Source organism: Schistocerca gregaria, chromosome 4 (assembly GCF_023897955.1).
Source record: "Schistocerca gregaria isolate iqSchGreg1 chromosome 4, iqSchGreg1.2, whole genome shotgun sequence".
Classification (NCBI taxonomy): Eukaryota; Metazoa; Arthropoda; class Insecta; order Orthoptera; family Acrididae; genus Schistocerca; species Schistocerca gregaria.
The window spans coordinates 389,743,966-389,765,487 of record NC_064923.1 but is presented as its reverse complement, the minus strand read 5'-3'; the positions used below and the strand labels follow the sequence as shown (position 1 = coordinate 389,765,487).

General features: G+C 43.1%; 1 protein-coding gene across 2 annotated transcripts in view; it reads left to right on the top strand.

Annotated features, from left to right (window-relative positions):
* Positions 1-21,522, top strand: part of LOC126268161 (glucose transporter type 1) — a 1,240,707-nt gene that overhangs the window by 585,654 nt on the left and 633,531 nt on the right. For both annotated transcript variants that reach the window (XM_049973724.1, XM_049973723.1), the window contains one exon: positions 15,729-15,845. The gene's annotated coding sequence lies outside the window, so the exon portion shown is untranslated. The remainder of the gene's footprint in view (positions 1-15,728; positions 15,846-21,522) is intronic.

Below are 21,522 nucleotides of genomic sequence, written 5' to 3'. Positions count from 1 at the left end.
GCCTCTGTGTGGGCTCTGATCTCTCTGATTTTATCCTCATGGTCTCTTCGCGAGATATACGTAGGAGGGAAGAATATATACTGCTTGACTCCTAGGTGAAGGTATGTTCTCGAAACTTCAACAAAAGCCCGTACCGAGCTACTGAGCATCTCTCTTGCAGAGTCTGCCACTGGAGTTTATTTATCATCTCCGAAACGCTTTCGCGATTAATATATAATCATGTAACGAAGCGCGCTGCTCTCCGATGGATCTTCTCTATCTCTGTCTCTATCTGTCTCTCTGTCTCTGTGAGCAGTATTCAAGCAGTGGGCGAACAAATGTACTGTAACCTACTTCCTTTGTTTTCGGACTGCATTTCCGTAGGAGTCTTCCACTGAAACTCAGTCTGGCATCTGATTTACCGACGATTAATTTTATATGGTCATTCCATTTTAAATCACACCTAATGCCTACTTCCAGATAATTTATGGAATTAACTGCTTCCAGTTGCTGACCTGCTGTATTGTATAAAGGAACTTTCTTTCTGTGTATTCACAGCACATTACACTTGTCTACATTGAGATTCAATTGCCATTCCCTGAGCCGGCCGGTGTGTCCGTGCGGTTCTAGGCGCTTCAGTCTGGAACCGCGTGACCGCTACGGTCGCAGGTTCGAATCCTGGCTCGGGCATGGATGTGTGTGATGTCCTTAGGTTAGTTAGGTTTAAGTAGTTCTAAGTTCTAGGGGACTGATGACCTCAGATGTTAAGTCCCATAGTGCTCAGAGACATTTGAACTATTTTTTTGCCATTCCCTGCACCATACGTCAATTCGTTGCAGATCCTCCTGCATTTCAGTGCAGTTTTCCATTGTTACAACCTCTCGATATACTACAGCATCATCCGCAAAAAGCCTCAGTGAACATCCGATGTTATCCACAAGGGTATTTATATATATTGTGAGTAGCAACGGTCCTACGCCACTCCCCTGCGGCACACCTGAAATCACTCTTACTTCGGAAGACTTCTCTCCATTGAGAATGACATGCTGCGTTCTGTTATCTAGGAACTCTTCGATCCAGTCACACAATTGGTCTGATAGTCCATATGCTGTTACTTTGTTCATTAAACGACTGTGGGGAACTGTAGGAATCAGGGGCACTTTGGATAATGGGGATGAAATCGTCTTCCAAAAGCTTCACGAACCGTTCTGTAGTCACCGTACCAGGAAGAAATATCGCACCGATTATTCCGTCACTGGACACTGCACACCTGTTGAGAGTGAAGAGACTTCTCGATCGAGAAAAGCAGATTCTCAGTCCTCCAAATGTGCAAATTTGGCTTATTGAAGATCCCATTCAAATGAAAGTGGGCTGTCTGTAAACCAAACGACACATGCGCATACTAATTCCCATCATGCTCCGCGGCCAATAGTGCAGTTTGAACGTCCTAACACAAACTGTTCAGAAATTATGACGATTTTATTTCACATGTTCAGTAACTGTCACCCTGTATATATGTTTGGGACAGAGGTGTTATTTCCATCAGAAATTTCGCTCGAAATTGTTGAGTGATAAATTCGAGGATGAATTTCTCCAAAGTGTGGAGGAATGTTGAGTGGTACTTGAGATAAGTCAATAAATTAGTGTAATCAAAGTGAAGCAGAAATTAGAAAATAAATGAAAAAATTGGTTTAGTTTAGAAGAATTACATACTGGCAAACAGCGGGCAGAGCAGAAGAGACAATGACCGTGAAGTCAGCAAGTTCAGAAGTAGCCATCGCCCTCCCCATATAAGCGGAAGCTGTCGATTCAGCGGTCAGGGCATCGCCCGACCGGCTCACGTGTTTCTCAGTTGACACTTGTGAGCAAAGGCCCTCGCCTACGTTTTAAGATGCAATGACCGACGTTAAGAAGATTCTTCGAGAAGATTTTCAACGTGACAGAAGAGGCAATGACCGTGAAGTCGTTCCCCTCCAGCGAACTGAAGTGAGTAAATACGCGAGACGCAATGGGCTCGACAAGAAGAGAGTAGCAGTAGTTTTCAGTCAGTTTCGGTGCTGAAGACCGTCATGCAAGAAGAGACTACATCATACACAGACGCACCAAGTCCGCCGCTGTAATGGAATAGCAAGCAGCAGCCTCAGCGCCAGAAGACAGAAGCTAAAAGATATTTGAAGTCTGATTTTTACATACCCGGGTGACTCGTGAGGACGGGAAGGAGGCGGCCTCACGTCAGCAGTCACCTGTGAGCCGGGATGAAGATCTGACAGCCGAAGACTGGCAAGTGGGAGTCCGTTGTTCGAGTCCGGGACACTGGCCTTCCCCCGCCGCGGCGCTCCGCTGGCCGACGCAGGACACTGTCACACGCGGCCGCTTAGAGAAGAGAAACGCTGGGACGCCACATCCAAGGTATCACCATCCGATGCACGACTTCACTCTTAATAATTAAACGAGCCACCGCACGAGGCGCGTCTCCAGTCAACTGGGCGAGACGGCGACACGAGATACACACCGCCACGCGTAAACAGACGCCGCCGTTGCCGCAGCAGGAGGCTTTGCAAACGACACAGCTGCCGCTCTCCGAGCCAGAACATCCAGTACGGATACAGTTGTACAAAACTTTCAATAAAAATTATCCTTTGTAAAAATGCTGTTTAATTCTACCTCATATCCGAGCCAAGGAAGAACCCACCCTGCCCACATGTTGTTAAGGGAGAAAAGTTAATTTATTTAGTATTTTCACCCTGAAATAATGCCTTAGAATCAAATGCCCTTTGCAGTAATACTCATCCTGACAACTGACTAGCATCAAAAAGAGAAAACGCAGTTACATTAAGTAGCAGAAGTGTTACAAAGTATCAGACCGGAAAAAGTCGTCAGCGCAGAGGGACCCCATCGAGGTGACAGCCCGGGTTGGTTGGTCGGACAGGTGGCAGTGGACGAGGCGCGCTGAAGGTGGCGAGCCTAGCAGGCGAGGAGCGTTTGATTGCGGCGCTGCTAATTGCGCCTTTGTGGCGGACTTTGAGCCCCGCCGCCCTGCTGAGTGTGCAGCCTCCCCAATGAGGCAGTCTGCGACGCCGCGCCGCGCCGCGCCGCGCCGTGCCGCGCCCAACGACTGCGGCTGCGCCGTGGTCTGCCCCGCCACCGCCACCGACACCTCGGCTCCGGGGCGGCAGGTAGCTGCTGCTGTGAGGCTACGGTTGAGGCTGTCAAGATCTCAACGCGGTGACCTACACAATGAACAGATATCGCCCCACAAGACCACGCGAATTATTAAAAAGAAGCTTCACAACAGATAGTTATACAGACGTCTGAATTTCAAGGGAGGGTGCTCATTCACGCACGAAATATGAGCTCCATACCTCACACAGATATAATGAGTAAGGTTTCATTTATCTACGATATGAATCAAAAGGTCAAAATAAAAATCTCCCATCATAGAACAGATATACCGGGTGATCAAAAGTCAGTATAAATTTGAAAACTTAATAAACCACGGAATAATGTAGACCTGGAGGTAAAAATTTACACACAATCTTGGAACGACATGTGTTTTATTAGAACAAAAAAAAGTTCACTAAATGTCCTACAGATGGCGCTGGACAGAAAAACTGCTACCGTGACGGGTGAGAGGTACGCCAATATGTTACAGAGTCGCATCATCCCCAGCCTGGCCGATAAATACCTGCTGGAACGTACGATGTTTATGCAGGATGGCGCTCCACCCCATATTGCTAGACGCGTCAAAGATCTCTTGCGTGCGTCGTTTGTTGATGATCGTGTGCTCAGCCGCCACTTTCGTCATGCTTGGCCTCCCAGGTCCCCAGACCTCAGTCCGTGCGATTATTGGCTTTGGGGTTACCTGAAGTCGCAAGTGTATCGTGATCGACCGACATCTGTAGGACTGCTGAAAGACAACATCCGACGCCAATGATTCACCACAACTCCGGACATGCTTTACAGTGCTGTTCACAACATTATTCCTCAACTACAGGTATTGTTGAGGAATGATGGTGGACATATTGAGCACTTCCTGTAAAGAACATCACCTTTGCTTTGTCTTATTTTGTTATACTAATTATTGCTATTCTGATCAGTTGAAGCGCCATCTGCCGGACATCTTTTGAACGTTTGTATTGTTTGGGTTCTAATAAAACCCCATGTCATTCTAAGCATGTGTGTCAATTTGTACCTCTCTATCTACATTATTCCGTGATTTATTCAGTTTTCAGATTTATACTGACTTTTTGATCACCCGATACAAGTGGTTATAAAGTGCACAATGGTTCAAGTGGATAATTATACATATACGATAACATATTGTCACAACTGGAAGAAACTGGAAAGGAAATGGTAATAGTGACGTACCATTAGCTATGTCCACACAAGCCGTTACTGATTGCTGCATTAGTTAACAGATCAAAGGAAAGACCCAGAAAAGTATGTATACTGACGAAAAAAGTTGTAGCACCAACGAGTTCTGCGATATAAAGGAAAGTTGGTGGGCATGTTTCTGTATCTGAAAGATGTCCTCTACCCGAAACTGGCACCAGTCGCGCAAGAGTGGCGCTAGCGGCGCCGCTATGAGGATGCAAGTCAGGTTTGCTTTAAATACACGCTGCTAACGGTCGTTAGCGTTAGCTACCTTTGGTACTGGACACGATGAGTTGATATTAGTCAAGAACGCCTCTAAGGTGACAAAGATCCCTTTATCACAATCCCAATCAATTTGAACGAGGTCGTGTAATAAAACTACGAGAAGCTGTATGTTTCTCCTGAGATATTGTAGAATGAATTGGAAGGAATGGAGCCACAGTACATAATCGCTGGCAGCGGTGCTCAGGAGAATGTACGGCAGCAAGAAGACCAGCATCCGGACGGCCACGAGGCACTACCTAGAAAGATGACCATCACATTCGTCGCGTGGCTCTGGCGCATCGTACTGCGTCTGCAGCACAGATTCGAGCAGCAGTTGGCAACACAGCGATACTTTTATTTTTTTTTCACTTTTTCCTTTTGTCTTTGTGATCCACCTTCTGCTTGCTTATGGTTTGTCGTTATTTGCCTTATAGCCTTTAGTCGCTGAGATGGGTCGCGCGGTCTGAAATGATTGTACAGATCATGGCAACTCCCACCTGCCATTGCACCGTTGCCCGTATCCGCCTTATGAAAGCAGGCTTTTGTATTTCTTTTCTATTTGTTTTCCTTATCCTTTTCATTCACTTTTTCTTTGTCTGTTTTTCTGTTGTTTAATTTTTTCTTGTTGATCATCTTTTGTTGTTTGTGTCTACAGCAGATAGAAACATTTATTAAATTAACGGAATTTTGGAAAATTTTGGGCCTTGCGAATAAGCAGAAGGCAAGAAGGTACGCATATGCTCTGACACAACAGACGACAAAGGACGCGTAATAAACGACGTCATACACGAAACGCCACTACACGTAGTTAACACAGAGGGAAAGATACCGACACACAGTGCACATGACGGATCGAAAAGTAATTTGCGTAATGCGCTATGGAATGACTCTATTGGGCATACAACGAAGCAATTATCCATATCCTTGATACAAAAGTTCAGTTATTACCATGTTCATTACATAGTTCGGTTATTTTGACAATATTTATATGTTTATTCAATATGGAAATTCCTGTCTTGTTGTACTGACTACCGGTTATGGTTATCACATTTGTCGGAAAGCATGTCAGATTGCCTTCGTCGATGTATCGTTCTTGTAGTCACAGAATATGTATGTTTTTTGGGAGTTCAGCACTAACTTGCTCCCTGCTCACTGCATTCATGCGGAAGAATGTTCATTAGTGATGCTACGGCTGTTCGACATGCAATTTGCAATCAGTTTGAGTATAGTCGAAGTGGGTCCGTCCGTGTGCCCTGGCATGGTCCGCATAAATTTTGTCTGTCTTAAACGGTTCTTCAGTTCTTCACTTCGTATACATACTTGCATCATTAAGTCTAAGAGCTGGTCGAGGTCGGTAGGTATGCTTCACGTCTTAAGAGTGATTCGGTCTGTTTGTTCCGTAGTTGAGAAAGAGACAAATTCACCCTTTTGGATGCAGCCGCCTAAACAGCATTCTTTGAGCTATTTGTAAAATTTGCTTTCTTTCTAACATACTTAGCTTATTGTTAAGTTCTAAGGCACTGTTGTTAAAGATATTGTTGGCTGCTGTGCGCACTGCTTTTGTGGGGCTAAGTGCTATCGGTCTGGTGCCGGGTAGAGTCATCTCTGGGACCGAAATGTTGTTTGTGCAATGGCGCCGTTGGTGGTGGGTGCGTTGGACCTCGGGGCGGCACCTTTGGACGTAGGTGTGGCGTCTGGTGACGTACTGATGTCGGCGTTTTGTGGTGTGTTATGTGTACCTTGGTATTACACTACCTTCATTACATCATACGCATTAATCACCTCTTTTGTCAAACGCAATGATCTTAAAATACTTCGTACCGTCTGTAGAAGGATCTTTTCGTGTGGTTTTACTGGTGTTACGAAACAAGCTGTTACACTGAGAGTAGGTTTCTTCTGATTTAGTATGTTGCTGTTAGATTGAGAATTGAATGTTGATGGGAATTTATTGCTTTGCTCTTTGGTGGCATTGTTGGATTGTGCAGTGGCAGACTGTTCTACCGGTGGAGTAGCAGTTATTGTTGTGGTGGTTCCATCTGTTGGTGTGTTTAGATTATGTACGTTATAATTATAATTGGACCTATAATCTTCATAATTTTCGTTTTCGTCGAACTTCGTTTTCAAAATGTATTATCTTTTGTGTACTCGCATTCTCAGATTGTGATCTTGGCGTCGGTAGTGTAAATGTTTTTAAGTCTGTGTCTCCTTTGTCTATCGCCTCTTTCTCTCCGGGTTTGTTGATTCATTCTGTAATATGTGGTTTGGTCACAGTGCTTGGTATTGGTGTGTCTGGGTTCAATAGTCCAGCTGATACAATGGCCACAGGCTTTATTTAGCACTCACACTCGGTTGTATAGTATCTACTTTCCTTCTCACTTGTGGTTTCTAGCTGTGTGTTTGGTTTTCGCAAGTTGTGTGAGTTGTGTGTTGCCTTGCGTTGAATCTAGTGTTTGGATTGTCTATTCCCGCGGCTGTTCTTGACACGGAGGTGTATGTTTTCCCAGTATTTTAGTGTTGTGGATTATTTAGTAACCAGTCCTCTAATTTATATGTTCTTTGGATTGACGAAGTCTGAAAGCCAATCTAGTGGAACATTTGTTTCTTTATTAGTTTTCATTCTTCGTTATGTGTCGATCCATTTAAGATAACGTCATCAATATATTCCATTGTATATGTGTAGCTCTACGCTAGTGATGTTGTGTGGTAACAGTGCGGGTATCTGATAATAACTGCACGTGCTGTCCGGCAGTAGGTCCAGCTGCCGGCGCCATGAGATGCACGCCGCAAGTTTCTGCTTCCGGTGGAGGGAGGTTTGTGCTTTCTTGTAGTAGGGTCGTGTATATTGTTGTTCTCAATATAGTTCACTGTGTATTGGTTAATTACCGTAATCAGTACTGCCTATAAGCCTGTCTAAGTAACTGTCTGTAGGTAGGGCACTCTCTCTTCTTGACTTATTAATGTCACCTCCTGTTTCTACATGTAATACATGCTATGGGTTAACTGGCCTTGCATTCAGACTTTTTGTGGCCGGTTTGGCCACATTTGGAGCACATAGAGTCTTGGTTCCTACATGTTTTGCTCGAGTGACCATGGTCGCAGCATTTATAACATCGATTGGCGACTCCATGGAGTGCTGCGTGCACAACGACCATATATGTTAAATTAAAAGAAAGGCCAGCGTTGGCCGTAATATTGATGCTTTATTGATAGCAAAATCGATTTTCAATCACATAGTGATCATCTTCAGTGCTGGAAGTTAAAAGTTTCACATAGCGATCAGTGAATAAAAACAAAAAGCCACAAATACACCTGAGTATAAGCCAACAATACACTCCTTGCTGAACAGGATATGTTGACTTGTGATCGCCAGCTTGATTTTTAACTTCTTGTATTTAAAATACGCTGCACATGCCCAGCTAGGCAAAACTGGTAACTCCATGGTCATACAGCACTCCGGTAACTCCATGGTCACACTGCACTCCATGGAGTCACCAATTAATAAAATTTTGCCTAGCTGGGCATGTCCAGCGTATTTTAAATACAAGAAGTTAAAAATCAAGCTGGCGATCACACGTCAACATATCCAGTTCAACAAGGAGCGTACTGTTGGTTTATACTCAGGTGTATTTTTGACTTTTTGTTTTTATTCACTGATCGCTGTGTGACATTTTTAACTTCCAGCACTGAAGATGATCACTGTGTGATTGAAAATCGATTTTGCTCTCAATAAAACGTCAATATTACGGCCAACGCTGATCTTCCTTTTAACTTATAGCTTTGTCTCACAATGGTGAAGTCTTTGACAATAAGTGACTAGAAGTCAAAGTAGACCTTTATTTTCCGGTGAGGTACCAATAAAGCTTTGGTGTCACCTCACGAACGTAATAGTTGTAGCCATGCTCTTCGGGACCTGTTTTTAAATGCAGTGATGTAAGGAACTGCAACAAATCGGTTAATTCGAAGGCAGTCCCGAGCCCGACGTCCTGTATCGTTCATTCAATTAAGCCCAAAACACCGCCATTTTCGACTTCAGTGGTGTGAAGCGAGAGCTCACTGGACAGTACAACGTAAGTCTGTCGTGTTTCCTGACGAAAGCTGGTTCTGCCTCGGTGCCAGTAATGGCATGGTGTGTTGGTTAGAAGGAGGCCATTTGAGGACCTGCAACCAAACTGTCTGCGTGCTAAACACCGTGGACATACACCCAGAGCTATGATACGATTTCGTGTGACAGAAGGAGCACTTTCGTGGTCATCTCACACACCCAGAATGCACATCTGTATGTCAGTCTCGTGATCGACCTGATGTGCTGCCTTTTATGAAAGCATCTAAGGGGTGTATTCCAATAGGATGACGCTCACCTATATACCGCTGTTCTAACCCACCAAGCTCTACAGACTGTCGATATATTGCCGTGAGCTGCTCGATCACCAGATGTATCTCCTGTAGAGCACATATGGGACATCATCGGACAACTCCAGCGTCAACCACAAACAGCATTAATCGTCCCCTTATTGACCGACCAGATGGAACTCCTTCCCACAAACTGACATCCGGCAGCAGTACAACACAATGCAAGCACGTTTTCATGGTGGCATTCAACATTCTGGCGGTTACGCGAGGTTATTACTGTATCAGCATTTCACTTTTGCTATGCTTATCTCGCCCTTAAAGTAATTATTTTATGGTGTTGTGATATTTTTCCGTCAGTGTTTGAGCACCATTTCCCTTGCGTAAGCAAATTTTTAGTTCAAATAGTAGAATGCGTGAATTAATTCAATAAAGTAAGACTGGGACTCGAAAAACAAATGACTCCGCGTTCAGCTCGTCATGTTATGCATAAACGCTGCATATGCCTACCTCCGTTCTAGAACTCAGATGCAGAGATTGTCTGCAGTGGTCCCAGCATCTATAATCGTCTCTGAGAAAAAGGCAATGTTTAAAAACGACCATCAGCAATAAAGCACTGTTTGCTGAAAGCACAGACAAAGCCGTTGTGTTCCCTCCCTGCATCACTAGCACTAAGTGTCTATATGCTATCCTCAAAATATTGCTGGTTGCGCCATCACCAGACTCTCGCCAGCCATCGCTGTTGACCCCTTCCGGTTCCCGGCCAATGAAAAATTCGTGAAAATACTGGAAATCTCTCTTAAAGTATCTGCTTTGATCAACCAATAACTCATCCTTCTCTCTTGAAGTGGTACAGAAAGCAGAAATTCTCTCCCACTATGGTGCTCGTTTCACATTTTGGCCAATGATAGCGGCTGCACATGGACATTCGCGAATCTATCTACAGTTCAGTGCTGTAGATGCAAGTGCGATAACCTGATAAGATGTTCCCTGTTGTGATTCATGAAATAAATTAAAATTCGTTAAAGTAACTGCGGAAATTATCACGATTCCGGAAATCACGTAAGAATTTGCGGTGCTGAACACCACGCTGCATATCAGAGTCAGAGTCTGCAAAATCTGATGTAGAAATCTTTTCCTAAGTCTGTGAGCATATCAAGAAATTTTATAGCTCCCAAGAAGTGTTATGTCCACAAGATTCCGCATTACCAGAGGGCCTATCTCATTGAACACATATGAGAGACTGAAAGAAATCAATGTTGGTGCGTCGATTTAATAGGAGTTAACCTGCTTATGCAAAACTAACAAAAATGCTTCTATTTTTTTATACTCTCATGCGAACTAGACGGGGTGAACATTAAAAAAAAGACAAACTGCGGGGCACATTCCTGACTGGAAATAGAGGAAAAAAGGTCCTATGAACATGTGTCCGGTAATGCATCGTTGCCACGGTAGATGGCGCTGAAGAATGAAAGTCCTTCCGACGACATGGCTGGGTTCCTTGTGTGTTGCAGGCTGTGAGACTGAGGCAGCGTACGGTAAGCAAAATAATGGTCCGGTATCCATGTCGGGAACAAGCCGAGATGGTGTTTGTGTACGGCCAGGAAGATGGAAATGGTAGAGAGACAGAATCTGGTCCTGCAAATCCGGTGTACGCACAGTCCTCCGCTTTCCAGCACGTTCGTCTGCCTGTAATAGCCCATAATCAAACAAACGCCCAAAATGGGCCTGAAATGTTGTGTATGTGGTTGGTGTCTGTGAGGGTACTTGTTTTCGTATAGCCGTGCTGCCTCTTGACCATTTCCATCTGCCTGCCTGTACCAAACACCATCTCGGCTTCTTCCCGACAGGAATACCGGACCATTCTGCTGATTACAGTACGGTGCCTCAATCACACAGCCTGCAACGCACTAGTGACACATGGCACATGGTCAGAGGAACTTTCGTTCGCCAGCGCCAGCTATCGTGTCAATGATACATGTCCATAGGAACTTTTTACCTGAATTTCCAGTCTGGAATACGTCCATGCAGTTCCTCTATTTTATTAATGTTCACACTGCATATCCGAACATTACGCAAATGTATTACACTGATTTCGCTGACAATTAACACTATATATGAAGATAGTAACTGTTCTCAATACAAATGATACCATTGATGACCGTGTAGCTTCTCTAGAATAAATGATAATTAATCGAAACACTCAGCTGCCGGCAGGTGTTGTTGATACACCTCAAAGGGAACAGCTGAAAATGTGTGCCCCGGCCTCTCAGACGGATAGAGCGTCTGCCATATAAGCAGGAGATCCCGGGTTCGTGTCCCGGTCGGGGCATACATTTTCAGCTGTCCCCATTGAGGTATATCAACAACACCTGTCGGCAGCTGAGGGTTTCGATTAATTATCAATTAACAACTATGTTTCGCTGTGATTCACAGGCAAATCTTGCATATTATCTCTCGCCGACTACGCGTGTACTTTTCCACGAATAACAGTTATATTAAAATTTTTCGCTAAGAAGTGATATACCTGTATATGAAGTCAGGATTAGAATATTGCTAGCGTTTACTTAGTGTCCCACGTGTTCTGGAACACATAGTTAGATATTTACATATTATGTGATTAACCAATCAGAATTGATATCACTGTTAATTACTTATTTAAACTTAAGAATAATTATACATCTAAAGATTGGTACTCTCATTTCTTATCCCATCCGCCTTTATACTATGTTTTAAATTCTTTTTAGTTAAATTATTCTTTTTAATCATAAAAATAACATTATCATGCTGCATATCCACAGCGCACTTAAAGGGCGTTCAGAGAAAGCTTTTTTTACAGGCGCTTAAGACCTTCGAAAGTTATTAATTTTTAAAAAAGAAAGATAGCTCTACTGCTTTCATCTTCTCTAGCAAATGTTCTGCGTCACCTGCAGAGTGGGTCTTAAATGTGCTTCCTTGCCTCGGTTCTACCTTTCATATGGTGCTATTGCCTATTCCGTACGTTTATTGGTACGGTTTTATTCTCGCAGCAGCCGTGAAATAAATCGCGCCGCGCTCCATTTCCCGCCATATTGGCCCTCGCCCCATGGACCACCTTTAAATAGCCGCTCGCCAAGGAATTTCACTAGCCCTAACCTTTCAGTTTCCCTGCTGCCCTTATGACGGCAACGGTTTCCTTTATGGTCAGTACATCCCGCCAATAGCACTGGCTCAGTCGTTGCCTGCTCTATTCCGAGAGCTGCAACACGCTGCCTCCTCAAGAACTATGCTCGACTGTCTGTGGATTCGCACCGCATCCTAGTGTCTGTCTGTCAAGCCTCCGTGCGTTATCAGAGCCTGTGATCTTACAAGTCTCGTTGGAAAGACGTGCAAGAACGTCGTTAAACAGTAATAAAATACCTTTGTCTTGAAAATACCAGGTGCTTATAATTAAAGTGCAGCTATTCACAGAGGACCAGTGTGGGCTGTAATTATCGAATTCTAATAAGTTAATACGAAGCCGATTTAGGTTGGAAAAGATAAGTTCCAATTTTGGCCACCAGATGCCAACCTTGTGCTCTTAATGTAAGACAAACGTGTAGAAATGCTTCCGTATGTAATGGATTAGGAACAGGACGTGGACAGGAAACGTTAAACAAGTGAGAAAGGCTTAATGTTGATTTTATTGTTAACAGCACTTACACAATTTGTTCAATATGAGCACCGGAGATGTCAACGAAATGCTGCATCCGTAAAACGATGTGGTCAACAGTTGCTCGTAACAGTTCCCGTGGAATCTGAGCAACATGTTCCTGTATACTGGCCTTCAGATCAGGTAATCTTGCAGGCCAAGCATCTGGAAAGCCTCTCGTGATAACACGTTCGTGGAAGGTTGCAGTAAGCAGATCTTTCAGTGGGCACGCAATATGAAGTGTTGCCCCATCTCGCATAAAAAGAGTGGTTTCTACATAGGTACGCTCTTCCAAAGCGGGAATCACATGCTGTACAAGGAGGTCCCGATAACGTGCAGATGTGACGCTACCCCTGACAGACCGTCTGGGTGCATTCTCTTCAAAGAAGAACGGACCGAGAATAAAGGTGCTTGTAAATCCACACCAGGCAGTGACATACGGGGAGAGCAATGGCTCTTCGTCCACAACACGTCCTTTAACAGCACGCCAAATTCGGCAGTTTGTGTATTCACTGCACCCTGTAGTGTAAAATGTACCTCGACACTCCCGGCCATATGTTATCAACTTCCATCTGTGCCAGGAACGAAGAAAACATTCAGAACGTAACTGTGGATTATGAGGGTTCAGTTGCTGCTCCGTCTGTATCCTATACGGATACTAGTTTAAAACTGGCACAAAACTTCCCCTACTGTTGACCATGGGATGGATAATTTTCGTGACACTGCACGTGCTGCATGGTCAGCTGCAGCAACAACAACCTCGTTGTACGCCTTCGTCTTCCAGGTGCCACACTAACCTCTCCTGTGTCTTCAAATTTAATTATTTATTATATTATTTATTTATTGTTCCGCGAGACCAAATTAAGGAGACGTCTCCATGGTCATGGAACGATCAATACATGAAATTATAACACGATAGTAGAAACAGATAAAATGAAATATAAGAAACATATTCAGGTGACAATTCGTAAGTTTAAATAAAGAAAATCAACAATGTAACACTGGAATTTGCTTAACTTTTCAGCTCTTCCAGGAGCTCCTCGACAGAGTAGAAGGAGTGAGCCACGAGGAAACTCTTCGGACAGTTTAGACGTAAAAGACTATGGGCTACTGCTAAGATTTTTGAGTGCTTGTGGTAGCTTATTGAAAATGGATGCAGCACAATACTGCACTCCTTTCTGCACAAGAGTCATTCCACATGCAGATTTGATTTCTGCCTAGTATTAACTGCGTGAAAGCTGCTAACTCTTGGGAATAAGCTAATATTGCTAACAACAACATTGCTGTGAAACATTTTATGACATCAGGCCTTTCCTCAGACTGTTCAGTCGGCAATACTCTCTCTCTCTCTCTCTCTGCAGCACTGTAATTGCTGTCGTTCACATAAAACAGTTCCACTAACAGTGCATGGTCTCTTTTCTTGATAGCCATAATGTTCACTCACGTTATGGCTTGTCAAATGACAGTGTGGATGTCATATCGCCATACAAACAACATGTAGCGACAGATATGCACCTGATGGCCACAGTTGGAACTAATTTTTCTGCCAATATAAATCGGTTCCACATTAACGCCTTATCTTATTTACCTAGTTTCGCGATCATATGATAACTACAGCCCACACTGTACCTCTGGGTAACTGTACTTTAATAATAAATACCCGGTACATATCTTCGGATGGTTGAAGCATACCGTTCTGTATTTTCAGTAAAACTTTTTTGGGTATATGATTGCGCCTTCGTGGTTGCAAGAGATCATCTTCAGAGTTGTATATTTCTACCGTGCTAATGTCGATTTTGTGTATTTTCCACTGTGCTAACGTCGAGTTCAGCTCTTCCAAAGTGTCATTTTATCCTGTGCAGTGAGACAATTCATCATGAACGCAATGAATCGTGCTTTGCATTGGACGGGACTAGTGGGGATGCAGGGTCGACATAATTTTCTTTAATGGTTTGGCCTACTGAAGACCACTTGAAATAACTTACGTTTTGTTTCTTATATTCTTTCTTTCTTTCTTTCCAATAGATTTTTTTTCTTTGACTACGTTGTTTTCGTATTTAGTCTGTCCATAATACTCATGCTTTTTGCTTGTTTTCTCCCAGAAGCCCTCGAAACATTTTTACTTTCGTTCTTCACTTTTCTCTTTTTCCTGTTTGTTTCTTCGTTATTTCCATTTCTTTCATATCTACTTCAACTTTTTCGATCCACGTCAATGATATTTTTGGGTTTCTGTCAAAAATTCATTTAGTTAATCCTTTCTTTCCTAGCCTTTTTGGGTATTCATAGAATACAACTCATCTCTTCCTCGTTGCATCTAATATTCGTTCTGTTCTTTCATAACATTCTTTATTACTTCTTCATTTCAATTTTCCAGTCTCATATTTTGGTCCCAATATTTTCCTTTCGTTCTTTTCAATTTCGCCTAATTCTTTGCCCTATTTAAAGAAAGGCATCCTAAAATATAAAGACATTTTGATCTAATGACAGTGTAGCAGTATGTAAGATTTGCATTTATGGACAAAAATTTCTTGTTATACTAGGTTTCTGCTGATTGACAATGTACTTGCCTATTCCTTGCCCTTGTTAAGTTAGGTCCTTCGTCCAAAGCACTCGGCCGTATTATTTCACCTAGGTATTTAAATTTTGTTATCTTTTCTATTCTTCCATAATCACTTTTCTTATTTGTCGATATCTCCTTCGCGACTGTCACACATGAAGAATGTTGTACCTTGGAACACTTCTCAGACTTCCGCCTCTACCAGCCGTGTAATTAAAAATCTTAATACACACACCAAAAAAACTTTTGTATCACCCCATTTCACAGAACACCTGTAGACAGACATTGATTATGGATATTGTATCACAGACACTGTCCCATTGACTGTTCAGTTCTTATATCTACGTTTTGTTAGTGTTTCTATGCTGTATGTGCTTGTTCATTTTCTAGATTATTTGCATTCTATTGTAGTTTAGTGTAATGACAGGTTTATCGTGGCGCCTGATACAATAACCGGCCACGATCTGTCGTAAAAGGAGGACTGTCGTGCTTCACAGATGGCGTCCTCCCTGACAGGCGCGTGTCTTTTGTTCGCAGTAACGGTCAGCGGGGAGCGGCCGGCCGCGACGAGAAGAGAGGCGCCCTTAGCGCGGGGCAGCCCCGCCCCAACGCCACTGCCATGTCCACGTCTTCCACTGGCTACGCCACACTCAGGTAGGTGGCCCGGCGCGGCGCCTGCGCTGTGCAGTACGGTAGCAGCCAGAGCTCGCGCAAGATAACGGCACACCGGCGCAGAAACGCGTTCTCGTCACGAGCGCTGGCGATTCCGTCTCGTGGCTCCAAAGTGACCTGCACACTTCTGCCATTCTGGTTGCTATCTCCCTACTGCTTAGCACGGCACAACTCTCTTCGTGCACCGTACATGCTGAGGAAGTTGTTCATAATCAGGGACTTGTGATTATACGCAGGGCCATGGAATTTTAATCGGAACTGACAAAAAAGGAAACAAATGTCATATTAGAAACTGTGTTTGAGTGCTAGGTATTCAAGTCACACAGTACAGAGTGTAAAGCATAGCTACAGGTACTTCTCGAAGTTTCATTACGTTGGAAAGATGTAATTATGTAATCGTCTGGCTAGGGCCTTCAATTTGGCGCCTCTTAGGAGACCTGCTGTCGAATAGGATGATAGGATGAGGAAAGCACAACACCCAGTCCCTGGGCGGAGAAAATTCCCCGACCCAGCCGGGAATCGAACCCGGGCCCTGAGGATTGACAATCCGTCACGCTGACCATTCAGCTACCGGGGGCGGACGCTTTGGAAAGATGAAATACGAAAAACAATATAATTTTACTTTTAGGTAGCTCTGCCGAACAAGTTCTCAGAAAACTCCAAAATAATTTTCACGTGACACGTTATAAATGTCGTAGTAGTAGAGGGGTCTTGGGCGCACGACAGCAAGGTCTTCAGCGCCCGAAATGTCGTAGTAAGCGAGTTTGTCTGCTACACGAACATTACTGCCCCTTTTTTGTTTTAATGAGACTTAATTCTGGCAGGGCTTGACCGATACTGTTTTGCTTTGGTTGATCCTTTGTTTATGTAACTATTTCATTGTCGGTACGCTAGTGAGAAACTTTTGACTTCAAACATATTTATCGAATTTTTGGTGATACTAACAATTGACAACTAATCTGCTAATATGGTCAAAAGCAGACTCGTGGCTGTGGCTTACAAGTAATTCGAGATGTACGTTTGTGCAAAGCAGCTGTCGAGCTGTACCCCCTCCCTCCCTGCCACATTCACAACGGAGCCCCCACCATTACCCTTGACCCACCCAACCCTGCGCCCATGCCGCGCCGTCTCCGCAGGTACGAGACAATTCCTTTTGTGCGCAGTCTTCTCGTCGTCATTTTGCGCAACGAGAAGACACCCTTAATCTCTGACAGTAAAATCTTGTGAGTAAAATCGTTATTTGTGTACATCACGAGTGTATAAAATGTTATGACCGGTTTCGATTGTTCTAATAATCATCTTCAAATAAGATATCGTTACAGAATGTAACATATCACATGCTATAAACGTTTTCAGATCGTCGTGTCTTGAAGCTTTCAAATGTTGAAGAAAAGACATTTTAACACCAAAGCTGTTGTTTATTTGCTGGCCGACTAGTTTGGGGCTTTGACCATCGTCGCAAGTCACCTATTACAGAGAACAAAATTTCATTCTGAGACATGTGCAGAATGTGAATAATAAAGGTATCAGTGATAAAATGGTTCATATCCTCTTAAATAGAGGTACAGGTGTGATGTGATGGAACATTCTCGCTCTGAACGTAGATAATTATATTAATACAATCGCAAAGTAAATTGAATATAGCAGACATTATGTAAGACCTTACAATAAAATTCTTTACACCATCATCTGTCAAAATTACGAGAACAACTACGATAAAAAAGTTTGTTATGTTTTCCTTTGCACGCTATGTGGTGCTTTGGTGGATACAGGAGCAAGGGACAGATGCCGTTCATGAACAGAGAATTCAGATATTAATTTGTCCTACATCTAATATCCAGAAGTAAAAATAATACATAACGTTGTTGCTGTAATGTCAGCGTCAGATGCTAACAGTAGATTTGAAAGTACAAATATAAACAGATACAAAAGATTTATAAATCTGTAACTCTTCAGTACAAATGTCTATTCAGAAGGAGTCGAGTCCAGGTCACTATAGAAGTCTGTAAATATTCTTCAACTGACAAACAATCAAAAAGGGAGTCAGTCCACGAATGTGCTGGAGCTCCGGCGAGTGGATGCTCACATCTCATTGGCAGCGCCGTAGTCGTTCGGTGCGGCGCCCTCATGCCGCCGTGGCGCTTGTAGGGAACGTGCGGCGTAACTGGGAGCGCTCGTACTTGAAAGTGCGGCCGACAGGATGGCAGCCGATACCGAACCAACCAGTGTTACGCAGAGCGTAATCCAGTAAGAACCATTCTCCATTCTGTACACAATATACTGTGTGACGCACAGTGTAATCCAGTAAGAACCATTCTCTATTCTGTATACAATATCATTGTCACATGGATCACATCAAGCTGGCTAATGAAGGTACCAAAATTAAGAAAAATATATAGTATGCACATACTTAATACTGTAAGGTGTAACTGCATCGATGACATCTTTTAACGTAGATATAGGGTACATTTAAGAGTGATGATATGATCTGAACTGTCCACACCAACCATCTCCTAAATAAAAATACGTAAATAGTTACCACATAAATAGTATTATCACTGATAACTTGTCTGCGGCTCGTGGTCTTGCGGTAGAGTTCTTGTTTCTTGCGCACGGGGTCCCGGGTGGGGTCAGGGATTTTCTCTGCCTCGAGATGACTGCGTGTTGTGTGTCTTTCTGGAGATCCGGCCGCACCGCCCCGCGAGGGGTCTCCCGGCCACCAATGACATACGTTCATTATTATTATTATTATTACTGATAACTTCCACATTCAGCACATACACCCATAGTAATAAACAACAGCTTTCGTGCTAAAATGTCTTTTCTTCAACATCACATGTTGTACAATCAAATACTGAGTCACTACTCAATACTTGAATGCGCAGTATGTGGCGTATTAAACTCTGTAACGATATTGTATGACCTGAAGATGATGGCTAGTAAATGCGAAACCGGTTACATCATTTTAAAGACTCGCGATCTTGCCAAATAAAGTTTACATTGAAAATTAAGATCGCTTTTACACATTCTGGACCATGTCAAGCTATATAAAAACTTCTGAAGTGTTAGACCTTGTCATCTTTCTCTTTAAATATCTAGAGTACTGGACGTTTAGATCCTTCCTGCTGTTATATTCCCGAGATACCTGCTGGTGTCCCTGGGTAACTGAACACTGCTAAACAGCCATCCAAGGACAGCATAAGAATTCTGAAAAAGCTTCCAGCGCTAAGATAGAAAATTCAACTATTGTAGTAGTTCCAATAGGACAATAACACGGGACACCAACTCAACTGTCACGAAAACATTCATATTTCTATAGCCCAAAAATTCTGTCCCATTTCATCACTTATATTGCAAAAGACACAGAGTCTTTAAAAGAGTCCAGCGATAATGATGCACTTAAGCAATAAAAGAGCTTACAATGAAATGAATACCCTTAGCTGCATATAGGCGTTGATAAAGGTCAACGGGGACGGTTGAAAATGTGTGGCCCGACCGACCCAGGATCTCTTCATTACATGGCAGACGCCCTATCCATCTGAGCCACGGATAACACAAAGGACACAGAGGATAGTGCCGACTGCAGGGACTTATCTCTGGCACGCCTCCCGTGAGACCCACAGTCGCAACTTACTGTCCCGCACTTTGGACATCCGAAAGAACAGATACCATCTTCATATAAATAAAAGAACTGTATCACATTTTATTTATCGACTTTAACTGTATACTGTGCATTTAGCTCGGCTTTCGTCATAAAATTCTGTTTGTAAAAATAATACAAAAAAAGAAATTTACGTCATTTTTAGACTTTCTTCACGAATTACGTGAAAATAAAAGTATATTACGTACCAAGAAGAAAGTAATAATGCAGGATACGTCGTTTTGCAAAGTGGAAGTACAGTCTTTAACTGCTGCCAGGAAAAAGCTGTAGTTTGCATCACTAAGATCCTTACATTGCCATCTAGCTCTTTCTTCATGGTGAACTGAATCTTCGGATTAATCTTACTGCGGTGTTCACGAAAGCGACGTAGTTCCCCTTCGTACTGTTTCCACGACACAAAAGTATCGAGGTTAAGGCGCTTCCCCTAGACATACTATCGGTTTGAAAAACTGATCATTTCATTTAAATAGGTGGTCATAAGACAGTATTTAAGATACTGTCTCTGGACTCTGAAGCCGGATTCTAACGCCAGAACTAGGTGCAGTTCTGTGAATTCCTTACCAACCTTCAAAAAACCGGAACGCTGGTGTGCAATTAAATGAAGCAGAAACGTCTGTTGCTGTGTCATGTGGCTGTTCGGGTCACTTACAGTATACGCTCTTCTTTCGAAGGACCTGACGTACTGTATATACGCACATTGTTTCGTTTAACGAGTGCCTGCGGGCGCAGCATGATACACGCTGGAGTACGGCAGGTTGCCTAAGCAAATTCTTTCAGGCGCAAACCGCTGTACCTGACCTGATCTGTGTTTAGCCTGATAACAAGTTCAGCGACCATTTCAACTAGCACAGAGCCTGAAATGGTTGTAAATTAGCAATGGAAATAAACTGCATCTAATCATGTAATTTTGTTTCTGGTGCTTGTGGCTCTAATTGTGTCGTTGTATATTTTCAATGGCTCCATGAATCACTGCCGATGAATACCGGAATTTACTCAAACAAGACACTGTTACTTCCTTCTCCTCGTTTCTCCTCCTGTTTAGTGCCCCGTCTCTCATAACGTTAACTCCAACTTTCCTTCCTTTCCTTAATTAGATACACTATACACTCGGTGATCCCAAACTCCACCAATAGTTTCGGTGATTGTTCTGGAAAATTTTCGGCGGCTCCTTAATTATTAATAAAGAGACTATGGCTTGTTTAGTTTTTTGCTCTAGTTGCCTTTGTTTTCTATGAAAATATCTTCGTGACAGTGAAAACCCTGTCACGTGTAATCACCAACACATATCGTAAAACACAAAACGCAGAGGAATGCAAAGATGCCAGTGTACTGTGATGTGGTTGCCGTCGCTGCGGGGACAGCGTAGCGTCATTGTGCTGCATTTCCACTGCTTTCAGTGAACCCGTGCAGGAGATGCACACTCTTTATCAGTAAACGCATCCATACTGTCGTATGGCGTTTTAGCGTACAACTAATATTGCAGGAAAAATAAACCCAATACGAAACCCAGCAGTAGTGAAAGCAAGCTCGAAGGCGAAGAGTGAAACGGGCATTACTGTCGCCAATAGCGAGTACCCTGAATGAATGGAACACGTTTGTTTCCAAAGAAGACACTCAACGCTTTGTGTCGACAGTCGCATTGTTGTGCAGATATTTTCGGTGGAGTACACACGTATGCAAAGATGAGACCGCAGTTCTCTTAAACCAAAATACTCAGAAGATATCCCTGAACAATCTCCTATATTTTGTCAAAGGAGTACGGAGACTCCCTGTGGATTAGATGTCGCTATTGCGAAAGAGGACAAACACGAGTTTCTGCGCATTCTCAACTAGACATAAAAGACACTGTAGTGATGTTGGTACGAAATGTGTTATCTGTGAAAGTAATAACAGCATTTTTGATCAGAATGTGTGCGAAAGACTTGTTATTTCAATTGGGGCCTGTACAATTTGATGATTACGACAGTGTAAAAGGGTATGAGTTTAATGTAACTCAGT